Source organism: Balaenoptera borealis (assembly GCF_965194805.1).
Source record: "Balaenoptera borealis genome assembly, chromosome: 14".
NCBI lineage: Eukaryota > Metazoa > Chordata > Mammalia > Artiodactyla > Balaenopteridae > Balaenoptera > Balaenoptera borealis.
The window spans coordinates 82,442,560-82,455,974 of NC_138875.1; the positions used below are offsets into that span (position 1 = coordinate 82,442,560).

At 55.0% G+C, this 13,415-nt stretch overlaps 1 protein-coding gene across 6 annotated transcripts in view; it reads right to left on the reverse strand.

The window, feature by feature from the left end:
- The window catches only part of SH2B3 (SH2B adaptor protein 3), a 39,656-nt gene extending 30,501 nt beyond the window's left edge, over positions 1-9,155 (reverse strand). For all 6 annotated transcript variants that reach the window (XM_082355923.1, XM_082355927.1, XM_082355926.1 and 3 more), the window contains exon 1: positions 8,763-9,155. The gene's annotated coding sequence lies outside the window, so the exon portion shown is untranslated. The remainder of the gene's footprint in view (positions 1-8,762) is intronic.
- Between the last annotated feature and the right edge of the window lie 4,260 nt (positions 9,156-13,415).

The following is a 13,415-nucleotide window of genomic DNA, read 5'->3' on the forward strand; positions in this document are numbered from 1 at the left end:
CCCACGTGCCACAACTACCGGAGCCCACGTGCCTACAGTCCCTGCTCCGCAACAGGAGAAGCCACCACAATGAGAAGCCCGCGCACCACAACGAAGAGTAGCACCCACTCACTGCAATTAGAGAAAGCCCGCGCGCAGCAACAAAACCCAACGCAGCCAAAAATAAATAAATAAAATAAACTTATTTTTTAAATAAATAAATATAAAACAACGAATAAAAAGGGATAAATTAACAAGACTCACAAGGAGTGCAAAGGTACTTCCTGTTCTGATGGGGGAACGTCAGGACAGGCAGACCCTTGCCTGCTCATCCCAACTGGGGCTCCCACACAATCAAAACGCAGAAGCCCCCTACCCTCTGCTGTCCACGGTGCTGAACCCTGGGCCTCTCTAGTTACCACCAGTACCGTCCGTCCTTCCAACTAAGCCTGGCTGGGCCCGGGCCCCTGCTGGGGACCACACAGTCATGGCTGCTCATTCACACACACACACCCCCACCCAGATGTTACTGAGGGCCTACTGTGTGTCAGCCACTGTGCTAGGCCCTGGAGATGCAGCAGTGAACCAGAAAGAAATTCCTGCTCTCCTGCTGCTACATTACACACACACACACACACACACACACAAGTATTGGCTGTGTGCCTCTGACTGGACCTCTCTGAACCCGTTTCTTCATCTGTCAAATGGAGAGCAGCACAGTATCTACCTCCTAAGATGGCTGCAAGGAGTCCTTGAAAGGGGACTCAAGGTGAAGATCTGAACCTAGAAACTGGGGTTCTTTCTGCCACACCCCACTCCACATCTCCAGGCCGTGGTGGTGACCCTGCAGCCGATCACAGCAAGACAGCCCAGACGGCACAGAGTGGGTGCCACTGTACCAGCTGGGAGGGTGCTGTGCACACACTTGACGTTTTTGCGTATCACAGGGTCCTTGGCACCTATACACCGCACGTACTTTGTACACAGTGGGCAGAAGGGAAGGGAGAGGGGCCACATGTGCCCTTGGCCACCACGCTCTGCCAAGAAATCCACCCCTGTTGGTGAAGAGGAGGGTTTTACCTGCATGTGTGGGCGACCTGTCCTTGGTTAACCCCTCGGCCACCCCACGCCTTGACACAGGTGAGGCCAGCACTGTCCTCACAGGTTGGGGAAACCAGATTCCAGACCCAAGCTCCTGTCCCATCCACGAGACCCCGTGTGATGTGCCCTCACACCAGCTGCCTCTGGACAACTGCATCAGGTGTCCCTTTGCCCTGCCTGCTCCCAGTCTGCTTCCAATCTCACTCAAGAGAAGCCTTCCCTGAGCTCCCTGGCGACTGAGTCCGGAACTTGTCTTTCAGCACACTGGTCGCGTGCTCTCATTCAATGCCAATGATTGTTTAATTAGTGACTATCTCCCCACCAGACACTGAGCTCCACTCGCCAGGAGCCACTCCCAGCTCCATCCCCAGTTCCTAGCATGCAGCAGGAGCCCAACAAATGCCTGCTGAATGAATGAATGTAGGAATGCAAGAGGTCGGCTGGATTTGCAACCTCTGGCTCCTCTGACACATGTGTGGTGGCCAGCACCCACCAGTGACCACCTCTTGCTGGGCCAACCCACCTCCTGGGCACCCAGGCCTATCCCTTTGCCTGGAACACCTGACCCTGTCCACCCATGTACATCAGAGTCCTGAAGCCCAGCTGCAGGACCAAACCCTGGTTAAGAGCCTTCTCAGAACAGCTGTGCCTGCTCCCAGCTCCCTCACCGCCCAGGCAGTGGCTGGCAGCTCTCCTCACCAGGCCCCCTATTCCAATTCTCCATAAGAGTGGTGTGTACTCAGCATGTGCTATACCTCAGGTGTTCTTCTAACTGCTTTTGCAAAACATCAACTCTCCCAAGCTTCACAACAGTACTAGGAGGTAGGGCCAGTAATTGCTCTCATTTTACAGGTGGAGAAACTGAAGCACAGAGGTCCCACAGCTAGCAATTAATGGAAACCCCAAACACAAGGCCCCCCCAAAACACCTGATCAATGCCCAAATGCACACCACAAGGAAGACTCACTGCCCAGTCAATGTTTATCCAGAGGAGGGGATATAAAGGTCTCATTCAGCTCCTGCTGGAGTCAGGAGGCCTCAGCTCCTCTGTCCAGGTCATAAACGCACCAGGTGGTTGGAAAATAGCCACAGGGCGAAAATTTTAGAACAACAATAAATGACACTGTTTCACGCTTTCTATGTGCCCTGTTCTGTGCTAAACACTTTGCATTTATTCACTTGTTTATTCCCCACCAGAGTGGGCATTCCTAGCATTATGCCCATTTTATGGATGAGAAAGCCAAGGTGTGGGAGGAATGGCTTGCCCAGGGTCACGGGGCCCTCGAGGGGCAGAGCTGTGATTAGAACCCGCTCGCTCTGCTGGAAGCGCCAGCTATACATGAGCAATACCGCTCACTGCCCATCTCCCTCCGCCCGGGGTGTCTGCCCCCAGCAGGCCGAGGGCCATCGCACTCCTGCACACTCTGCAGGGCCTGGTCAGAGCCGGTGCTCCAGAAATAACAGTTGCATGAATTAATGAACTCCTAGGGTTGAGGCGGGCTGCTATTTGACAGTCGTACTCCTGGAATCATGCTCCTGACCTTTGTGGACTGACAGAAAAGGCTGAGGGGCTCCGAGAAACCCACCACCACAGATGACCTCTCTACGGTGGAGCTATCAACCAAATCTGGGTTCACATCCTAATTCTGCCACTTCCTTGCTGTGTGATGCAGAAGAGAGGGCTTCCCTCTCTGAGCCTCAGTGTCCCCATCTGTAAAGTGGGCTAATGTTCTTGGCATTCACTAGGAGCATTCTAAGAACTGATGTCTGAGGGGTGCTTGGCACAGGGCTCAAGAAACAAGTGGCTGTTGCTATTTTATTACTATTATTGTTAGAAGAGAGGAGCGCCTGCTACAGAGAATGTCAGGCCTGCCTGCTGCAAGAAGCCACAGGCAGAGCCTGGCTTCATGGGCTGGGCCAGGCAGGGAGGGTCACGGGAGCCCGAACACAAGGCCTTTTCAGGGGTGAAGCACTGCTCAGGCAGCTCCGGGCAGGAGCTCGAGGCAGGAAGTCACCAGCCAGAGCACTCAGCTGTGGCCTGTGCCGGGGAGGGGGCCATGCCTGGGAGGTTTCCTGGCCGGGGCAGGCAGCCAGGCCACAGGAAGGTGGTCCCCTCCTTGGGCCTCGGCCCAGGTGGAAGCATTTATTGAGTGTCTACTATGCGCCAGACACAGAGGAAGAGCAATTGATCAGATCACGCCAATCCTGGGAACAGGGCCTAAAAGCTCTTGGTAGGAAGCAACTACTAGTCACCTGGGGGTTCCCAGGAGCCCCCAGGGCTTCAGCTAGTGGGTACAGGGAGTAGAGGGATCTTTGGGGCATTTCTATCCCCTCCGACACCCCACAGGAGCATCTGGGAGCCTGGGCAGCCAAAGGGGTGAACAGCCTTCCACAGAGAGGGGCCTGCAAATCCAGGGGGTCCCTCCCATCTCCTCATCCTGGGCTTTTGGGGCAGGGAGATCTGCTGGGTAAGGGAGTCGGAGTCCAGGATTTCCCAAAATCCCACAGCAGGGTGAGGGACAAGGATGATGTGACGTGGAGCAGGGAGATCAGACTGCATCCCAGCAACCCCCCGCCAAGTCCCCACAGCAAACACATGGAGATGGAGGCGGCTACCTCTGTGCCCATCCTGGGGCTCACGTCAGGGCGGGGGTGGGTCTGCCTTTCAGGACCCCAAGTTCAGACAATTGTGTCCACAGAGTCCCTGCTCAGGGCAACCTGGTAAGGGCTTTGAAGCCTTAGCCAGTACCTGGTGTCCCCTGTTCAAGCATATACATCCTACACCAAGCCGGGGAGAATTCAGGCTCTGAACAGCTGGGAATCCTGGCTCTGAATTGTGGGGCTCACTCTAACCCAGGACCCCAGAGATCGAGGCTCATCAGCCTCTCCTCTATCCAATCACCCTGGGTAATAATGTAATCTTGGGAAGCTAATATTTCCTGTTTAATTATCAGGCCCAGGTGCAGAGAAGGCCTTTACCCACCTGTGGGAATTTCACCTGCCAAGGCTTGGGGAGAATATTTTAAATTGTGATAAGTGAAGTTAAAATGAGCCAGTCCAGAGCCTCAATCCTCTCCCAGGTCCACAGCTCACAGATGTTTGGGCAGGAAGTCTTATACCTTCAGAGGGAGACACCTCTTCCAGGGAGCCCTCTAAGTTCACTCCAGGCTGCTGTAAGTATTTCTGCCTTTCCTACCCACAGCACCAACTTCTCCAGGAGCCGAGACCACCCCCCCTCCCCGTCCAAGGAGGCCCAGAGAGTTGAGGGGATTCCAACACACACTGCCTGGCAGGAGGCCCACTGCCCTTTCACACCACTCGAGCTGGCCAGACTGTGTAGAAGCCTACAGGCAGTACAGAGCAAAGGTTCTGGGGCCCTGGGGAGGCTGAGAAGTGGGTTCTGCTCTAGCCCATCGGGCAGCCAGGGGGCCCTGATGCACTCTCGCCGGGGTCACCTAGTGCCTGAGGACATTTATCACACCAGCACAGTCTGCCAGAACAGGAAATGTCCTCTGGCTTCCTCTGCCCCCACCCTCAGCCTGACACCCTGGCCAACAGCCTTTGGGAGGTGGGGAAAGCCAGGGCCACTGAAGAATAGGCAGAACTCTCTAAGCCACCCCCATCCCAGCATGTGACTTCTTTCTTTAACTGCCCCTGGGTTGAGGGGAGAGAGGGGAAGCCTCTCAGTCAGCTCTGCACACCCCACGCCCCCAGACGGTGTTGCTTCCTCAGGGTATCAGGACGGGTGCCCTCAAGCCCTCCTGCTCCTGCGATGCTCTCCCCACACTCATCACCCTCTCGGGGCCTCTCCTCCCGCGAGATGACACCAGAGTGCCAGCTCTCAAAGGACAGATCCCATGCCGAAGGCCCTCTTTTGTGTCCACTCCCCTAATTGCATTTCCAGTTCCCCAGCCCCTCAAGGCCAAGGCCTCCCCCTCAGGCACCCTTGTGAGTCAGCTCCCGGGTGAGCAGGGCACAGACTTCCTCCCTCCCAGGCCTCCCTGGGGACCCATGGGGCAGTGGCAGGCTGCCCTTGGCCAGCCAGGATGGGGGCCCACATCCGGGCAGGCCCCCAGGGGCTCCAGGCCTGGTTCATGAGGAAGCCTGCAGCCCGGCCCCCCTAGCCGACCCCTGACAGGGTGGCGTGGGAGGAAAAATCTTCCAGCCATCTGCGCAGCTGCCGGGTTTCCGGGCGGGGCGGGGCCGGGGGACGCCAGGAGGACTTGCTCTCCTGGGGAAGTGCCCCTTGCCCCTGCTGGGAGGAAGGATGCTGGGCTGAGCAGCCCAGTGGTGGCCAATGGGACCCCGGAGCCCCAGCTGAAGAATGCTGGTCGTCCAGGCTTTGGGGCCCAAGTAAGTGGGTGTCCAGCTGTGGTTTGGACCTGCCCAGTCCCCGAGGGACCTCAGGCCCCGGAAGCCAGGGAGCTGAGGCACAGGGCTCCTGGGTCCAATTAGGACTGACTCAGCGAGTGACCCCAGCTGAGTCACTTCCCCTGGGCAGCCTGCCCGCCTCAGTTTCCTCAGGGAGGGCGGGTAGCTGGGAACAGGGTCTGGCTGGGAACAAGCAACTTGTATTACACCTCTGGACTCTCCAAGGCAGGCTTCTCTGTCTGCCAGATGGAAGCAGCTTCCTGCTCCGCCCAAAGATGCTGAACACCCGGAGCCCCTAGGGCCCATTTTCCCAGGAAACCTGGCAATTAAGTGCCAGCCCCCCTCTTGGGCATTAACAGCGTAGCTCTTATTGAGCGCTGACTGCATGCCAGGCACTCTGCATGCCTCTTCTCAAAACAACCCTATTAGTACTCTCATTCATAGATGAGGAGACCCATAGCTCAGAGAGGTTAAGGGACAAGCCCAAGGTCACACGGCCATAGCAATTATACCCAACGCAGTTTGAGTCGCTACTCTGTGCCAGACTCATACACTTCACATATGCACTCACATGCAGGCTCATATACCGGGGAGAAGCTGGGACTCTTGGCCCCCGCTGGGCAGGTGCGCCCCAGAGAATTCAGGTAACTTGCCCAAGGCCTCACAGCTAGAAGCTGGCAAAGCTCAGATTTGGCTCCAAAACCCATGCTGCTACTGGGAGAAGTGAGAACTGAACAGAAGAGACCTCTCATTTTAATAATAACAACAACAACCATATCTATTATTAATTGAGTGCCAAGGCCAGCACTGAATGCTTTATGTGCCCTGTCTCCCCCACTCGGCGTGGGCAGCGCTGGAACTAGCAGCTGGGAGGTCCCTCCAAGTGTCTCCAGCCTTGCCCCCCTCTGCCCTCGGGGAGACTCCATCCAGGAGGTGGCACAGCCAGACCCAGATATCCAAGGGTCCCCACAGGCTGAACTGCTGCAGGGCTACCCAGTACCTGCTGGGCCCAGGCTACCGCCATATCTGGAGTGGTTCTACAGGATCTAATTTGTATTACAGAGTTCTGTTTATTGGAGAAGGATCAAGCCCAGGGTTCAGAAGAATGGGGGGGTGGGGGGGGCGGGTGGATCTGGAAGGAAAACGAGCAGAGCTAACATCCACAACAAACAAGATAATAACAATCTCATCCTTATTACTATTCTTCCTGCTGACCAAGCCACGCTAAATAAACACTTCGTGAATTCACTCATTTGTGGTTCCAATGACCCTAAAGAAGTAGGTACTATTATCACACCCATTTGACAGATGAAGAAACGGAGGCTGGGGTGGTTAAGCAAGGCCATATAGCCAGGAAGCACCATCACCTCATCCTGCCTGGGTCTCCAGAATTCTCCCAAACACTCAGGAAACCCCAGAGCTGCACGTGCAGGTGGTGCTCAAGGGATGCTGATGAACAAACATTCCACAGCCAGTAACAATAACACTAATGGTGGTAATGATGAAAACCACCACCACCACCACCACCACCACCTGGAATTGAACCCTTTCAATGCCAGGCTTATTACATACCCTACCACAAACCTATTATTACCCCATTTCACATAGGGGAAACTGAGGTTCACAAGTATCACTTGCCCATGCCCTCAGCTGGAAAAAAGGCAGTGAGGGAATGGAACCTAAGCTTCCAGGACTCTCCTCTGCCGCTGCTGAGCCCCTGAAGGTCCTCAGACGCCAGAAGCTGATACTTTAGTCCAGCCCCTTCCCAGCTGGCTGCCTCTGTGGCCCACGGGGACTCACACAAGTTCTAGGAATGTTCACCCTTTGGCTCAGAAGGATTTTTCCCTCCCAGAGGGGGGTTGTGGGAAAAGGCTCAGAAAAAGTGTATTAAAAACCCTTCCAACTTCCCAAAACAGGCCCTGGCCTCTCATCTGCTGACCCCAGCCTGACAAGGCGGCCTCAGCCGGCTCTCCCCCCATTAGAGCTGGGTCTCTGGCCCCCGCAGGCCCCGGAGAGCCTCCAGGGCTGTTTCCGCTCTGGCAGCCAGGTCAGCAATGGGAAATCCAGATACAACTCGCACCCACAACCCCGGAGATCCATACACCCACAGCCCTGACAGGGGCCTCAGGGTTGGACTGTAAATGGGGATGGGCCGGCTGCCCCAGCTGAGCCTGGCAGCTGGTGGGTGTCAGAGGAGGCTCATCTCCCAGGCCAGGGGGTGCGGGTCAGATCTCTGCCCCTCCTGCCCCCAAAGCTGGACCTTGGCCCTTCAGACTTGGCCTTGCCAGGCCCTCTGTTCCAAAGCCCCCCGCCTGTAGCCCAATTTCACTTCCTCCCACTCAGTCCGGCCTGGCCATTCCCCTCCCTGGAGGCCCCCAGCTGCAGGCAGTGACCTCCTCACCTACATCATTGTGGCCCGGGAATGGGGAAGAGAAACAGGAGAATGAGGAAACTCAGGAAAAAAAGTGGAATGGCAGGCAGGCCCCCCCCCCAGTTCCTCAAATGCAGTCCCCATTGCCCCGAAAGCCCCCAGGAACAGAATGAGGGAAGGGAGGGGATTTCTGCACCAGGCATTAAGGGCCTCTGAAATACCTTCCCAGCCCTGCTGATCTATTAGGCCAATGACCTGTGTCCCATTTTTTTGGTGGGAGGATTCCCCTGGAGCCCCAGGTCCAGGGTGGGAGGGTACCAGCCCAAAGAGACCTGAGCTGTGAGAGCCCTAACCCTTTTGAACCCCCAGATTCTATAGCATGGGGGTGCCTGGGCCACCCCACCTCCCTGATGCAGGGAATGGGGAGAGGGGCTTCTGGAATGGGGGGGAGGACTACCCTCTTAGCCACACGGCCTGGCCTGGGAGAGTGGGGAGGGGCCTGCGCCCCACTCCAAGAGGACTCTTCCATTCTCATGGGCTCAGTTTCACTACTTTCACTTTCAAGGTACCAAGCCGGGCCGCCCGGGCCGCCCGGGCCGCCCCCCCCACCACAACCAGGCGCAAGTTGACTGGTTGGGCTACGTTAAGAGGCGGACTGGGAGTATTAGCCATACCCTCTCTCAGCGCCTCCCCCACTGCCTCAGCTACCCCCATTACATCCCCAACACGTGTGTGGCTGGGGGTGTCGGCTGGCAGGGTGTCGCAGGAGCTGGGGAGCGGTCACCCCTGAACACCTCCATCTGAGTTAGCTTCAGGACAATATTTTAGGCTGTTGTGGGAGTGCGCAGATACTGGGCAGAACTGGACACGGGGCCTCCTCTTCCCCCATTAAAGCCCTCCCAGCCCCGGAGGAGGGGAGCGCTGGGAAAGGCGGGCTTACCTGAAAGAGAGGGGGTCCGGGCCCGGCCGGCCCATGGCGTCGCGCGCCCCCGGCCCCCCGAAATCCCGAGGGGGCGGGAGGGCCCCCGCCCCGGGCGCGTTCTCTCCCGCGCGCCGGCTCCTGGCTCGCGGCTCGCTCGAGCGGGGCTCAGGCAGGAAACCCGGGCTCGGAAAATGGCCAGCGCCTCATCATTTCCGCCGCCAGCGCTTGACAGTTGCGGGAGGATGCGCCTCCGGGCCGCCACCGGGGAAACTTTGCTGAGGCCGCCGTCTCCACCGCGGGCCGCGACAGTCCGGGCGGGCGGCCGGGCGGAGGCGGTGGCCCGAGCCCATGCCGCCCCGCGCCGTTATGTAAAGAGGAACCGGCTGTGCGAGCGGAGCCCGGCGGGGGAGGGCGGCCACGGCAGGGGCGGGGCCAGGGTGGGGCGGGGCCACACCAGGCCCCGCCCCAGTCCGCCCGCGAGCCAGACTTGGCAGGGGGCGGGGAGAAAACAGGCCCAGGGGCGGGGCCAGGCCTCGCCCCGCCCATCAGTTCTGCTCCTCTGCGACTAACCAGGTCCTGGGGTCTCAAAAGCCAGCCCGGGGAGAGGCGGGGCCTTGTAAAGCCACGCCCACAGATCACCCACCCGATTTCGTATCGCACAACCTAAAGAAGGGAATGAACGGCAGGAGGGGCGGGGCAAGCTTGGCCCCACCCACCTAGCGCCAGGGGCCACCGGGTGCCTCCACACTGCGGGGGCGGGGCCAGATGAAGGAAAGGCGGGGTCTGAGGGCGGGGCCGGGCCGAGGCGCCTGGCCTCGAGGGGGCGCGACCCTGCCGACTCCCTCCTGCAGGGCCTTATCTGAGCGCGCCGGGCCGGTCAGTGCAATAGCGACCGCAGCTTTCATCATCACCCGGGGAAAGATCCCAACCCCGCCCGGCCCCGACTATCCGCGACTGTACTGAGCAGACCCCCATAGCGCCACCCTCAGCTCTGCTCTTGTCGCAGCCCATGCCCCTATAGACTGGCCTCTATGGGCCCATCCGTCCCCCAACTCCAAGAGTGCATCTTTCTCCAGGAAGCCCTCCCAGATCGCTTGCTCCCATAGCCTCTGGGCCTCCCTCTCTGCTCTCCCCGGGGCTACTTTCATTTTATCTATGAGCCTTATGTGGGGTGAGGTTCACAGGGGGATCCCCACTAGCCTGAGGGGGAGCATACACCCAGCCAGCCCTTCCCCCAACACATGGGAGGGAGGGGAGAGAGGAATGTCTGCTCTTCTCTCCCTCCCACAACAGGAAACAAGTCGCTCACACCCCCAGCCTGCAGGAGCCACATCACCCCTTTCCAGACAGCACACTCCTCCATTCCCCTGCCTCCCCCTCTTACTAACCTTGGGCAAATGACTTGACTTCTCCGTACCTCATCTACGAAATGGAAATAAGAGTACCCATTTCACAGGGTCGTTGTGAGGATTAAGTGAGTTAATGCATTAAAGCACTTAGCAAGGGGCTCTGCCCAAGGGAAAACACTGCTGCATGAGTGTTTGTTAAACAATCAGGCCTGAGTCCTGCCGTTGGAGCTACAGGAAGGGGTTCCCCCAGAAGGTGGGGATTTCCAGATTTCACCCAGATGGCGGAAGCGGGCCTGTCGGCTGTAGGATCCTTAGAGTTCAATAACCTTGAAGTAACTGGCCACAAACATGTGCTTTCCACAAATATGTATGTCAGGCATTGTTCTAGGTGTTGGCGACACAGCACTGAACAAGACAGACAAATATCCCTGCCCTCATGGGCATCCCTTGTCCTCAGCTGACATTCTTTGAGGGGACACAGAGCTTAAATAAATAGGTAAATGGGATAATGTACTATGAAGATGACAAAACAGTTACAGGATGGAGAGCGCTTCCCAGGCTGTCTTAGACTGGAGGCTTGGAGGACCTCCTGAGGAGCTAATATTTGGGATGAGACCACCTCTCCCCTCCACCCCACGATAAGAAGGATCCAGGAGTGATAAGGAACAGTAAGTGCAAAGATCCTGAGATGGGAATAAGCTTGGTGCATTCAAGGAAAGTCAAGAAAGCATTGGTGATGCCTAGACTGATAGATGGGAAGAGATGAAGGCAGGCCCATCACATGGAGACTTGAAGGTCCTGCTGGCAAGTTTGGGAATTATTTTGGGAGCAATAGGGAGCCATGGAGGGTTTTGCACAGAAGGACCTGTTGAGCTTTGCATTCGAGCTGCAGTGTCTGAGTTGGCAACCCATTAGGAGGTGCCCCAGTGATGTTCACACAGCAGCTGAGGATGGGGGGCAAAGGGAGTAAGTTATCGGGGAAGCCTAACCTGATCACCCCATATTATTATCTCTTTCTTATACTTGGGGAGACTGAGGCCCAGAGAGAGCAATTACTTGACTGCAGTCACACAGCTGCCAGGTGGCGCCAACAGAGCAGCCAGGTACACAGCAGTTGTCAAATGGTTGCTGAAATCTGCCAGCCACAAGCACTTTCCCTCTCACAGCAGCTCTGCTGACTTAAATGGAGACTTGTGGCTCTTCCCCTTTTTAATCACAGTGCAAGCCTTCTCTCGCGCCAGATTTCTCTGCGCCCCAAAGTGGTTTCCTTTCTCGTTTAATTTCTTCTCACCACGCGTCCCCTCCAGAGTCCAGTTTCTTGTTTCAATGCTCACCGCGATCGAGACTTCTCACTCTGTTTTTGTTTCTCCTTAGAAAGGCAAAGGGTTTACAGCGAACACCCCTCCACCGCCTTGCCCTAGATTTGAGAACATCACGGCTCCTAGCAGCGATTTCATCTTCTCCGCGCGTAGGCTGCCCGGCCTTGGCTCCTCCCACTTCACAGGTCATTGGGGCCCAAAGGGAGAAAGAGGTTTATTCGAATTCCCCGGAAACAAGCAAAGCGGTCCTGGGGGAGCAGACCGCCCTTCCTTCCGACCGTGAAAAACGCTGAGTTGGAGCTCACCTACTGCCTGCCAAGTTCCAGGGGTCAGAGACTCTCAGGACTAATAACTGTAACAAAACAGTAGTCAATAACTATTAGTAAATGCTTATTCGGACTATTAGTAGTGATATTAACAGCTGATATTAATAACAAAACAAAAGTTAGCCAGTACAGGGTTAATAATAAAAGGATCGATAGGGACATCCCTGGTGGCGCAGTGGTTAAGAATCCGCCTGCCAGTGCAGGGGACACCAGTTTGATCTCTGGTCTGGGAAGATCCCAAATGCTGCGGAGCAACTAAGCCCGTGTGCCACAACTACTGAGCCTGTGCTCTAGAGCCTGCGAGCCACAACTACTGAGCCTGTGTGCCACAACTACTGAAGCCCACGCGCCTACAGCCTGTGCTCTGCAACAAGAGAAGCCACCACAATGAGAAGCCCTTGCACTGCAACAAAGAGTGGCACCCGCTGGCCACAACTAGAGAAAGCCTGCGCCCAGCAACGAAGACCCAAAGCAGCCAAAAAAATAAAATTAAAATTAAAAAATAAATAAATAAATAAAAGGATCGATAACAATAAATATAATAATGTAACAATAATTATTAGATCTAATTAATAATACTGTTAACTATTACAGGATTAATAGCAAATATAAAATAACAATAGGATATTAGTAGTAATAATAAATATAATAATAACAGTTAGGTCTAAGGTTAATAGTATTAATAGTAGCTTATAATAATAATGGTGATAGGATTAATAATAATAAATATGAAATAACAATAGAATAGTAATAAGATTAATAATCAATGTAACATCATATTAACAGTTCTAACACTAACAATAATAGCACTTAATAGTATATTACATATTAATAATAAATATAAAAATAACAGGGACTTCCCTGGTGGCGCAGTGGTTAAGAATCCCCCTGCCAATGCAGGGAACATGGGTTCGAGCCCTGGCCCGGGAAGATCCCACATGCCGCGGAGCAACTATGCCCGTGCGCCACAACTACTGAGCTTGTGCTCTAGAGCCCGCGAGTCACAACCACTGAGCCCAAGTGCCACAACTACTGAAGCCCGCGCGCCTAGAGCCTGTGCTCCACAACAAGAGAAGCCACCGCAATGAGAAGCCTGCGTGCCACAATGAAGAGTAGACCCCGCTCACCGCAACTAGAGAAAGCCCACGCACAGCAACAAAGACCCAACACAGCCAAAAACAAAAAAACAAACAAAAAAACCAATAGGCTAGAATAGGATTAATAGATACTAATAGATATAATTACAATAGCTAATGATCTAGGATTAATTATAATGTGATTAACAGTTTTTGAGGCTTGCTTCATGCCATGTATTGCTCTCTACCAGTGCTGACAGATGGAACTTTCTGTGATGATGGAAATGTTCTATCTGTGCTGTGCAACATGGTCACCACATGAGGCTACCGAGCACCTGAAATGTGGCTAGTGTCACTGAGGAACTGAATTCATAACTTTATTTAATGTTAATGAATTAAAATTTAAATAGCCACACGTGGTTAGTGGCTGCTGTACTAGCTCTGAATGTTTTACGTATGTTAACTCATTTAAATCTCACATCAGCCCTGGGATAGGTACTATTATTATTATTATCCCTATTTTATGATGAAGAGACTGAGGCACTGAAAAATTAAATCATTAGCCCTGATAAGAGTCTCTCCCCACTTCAAGGGCAGGAAG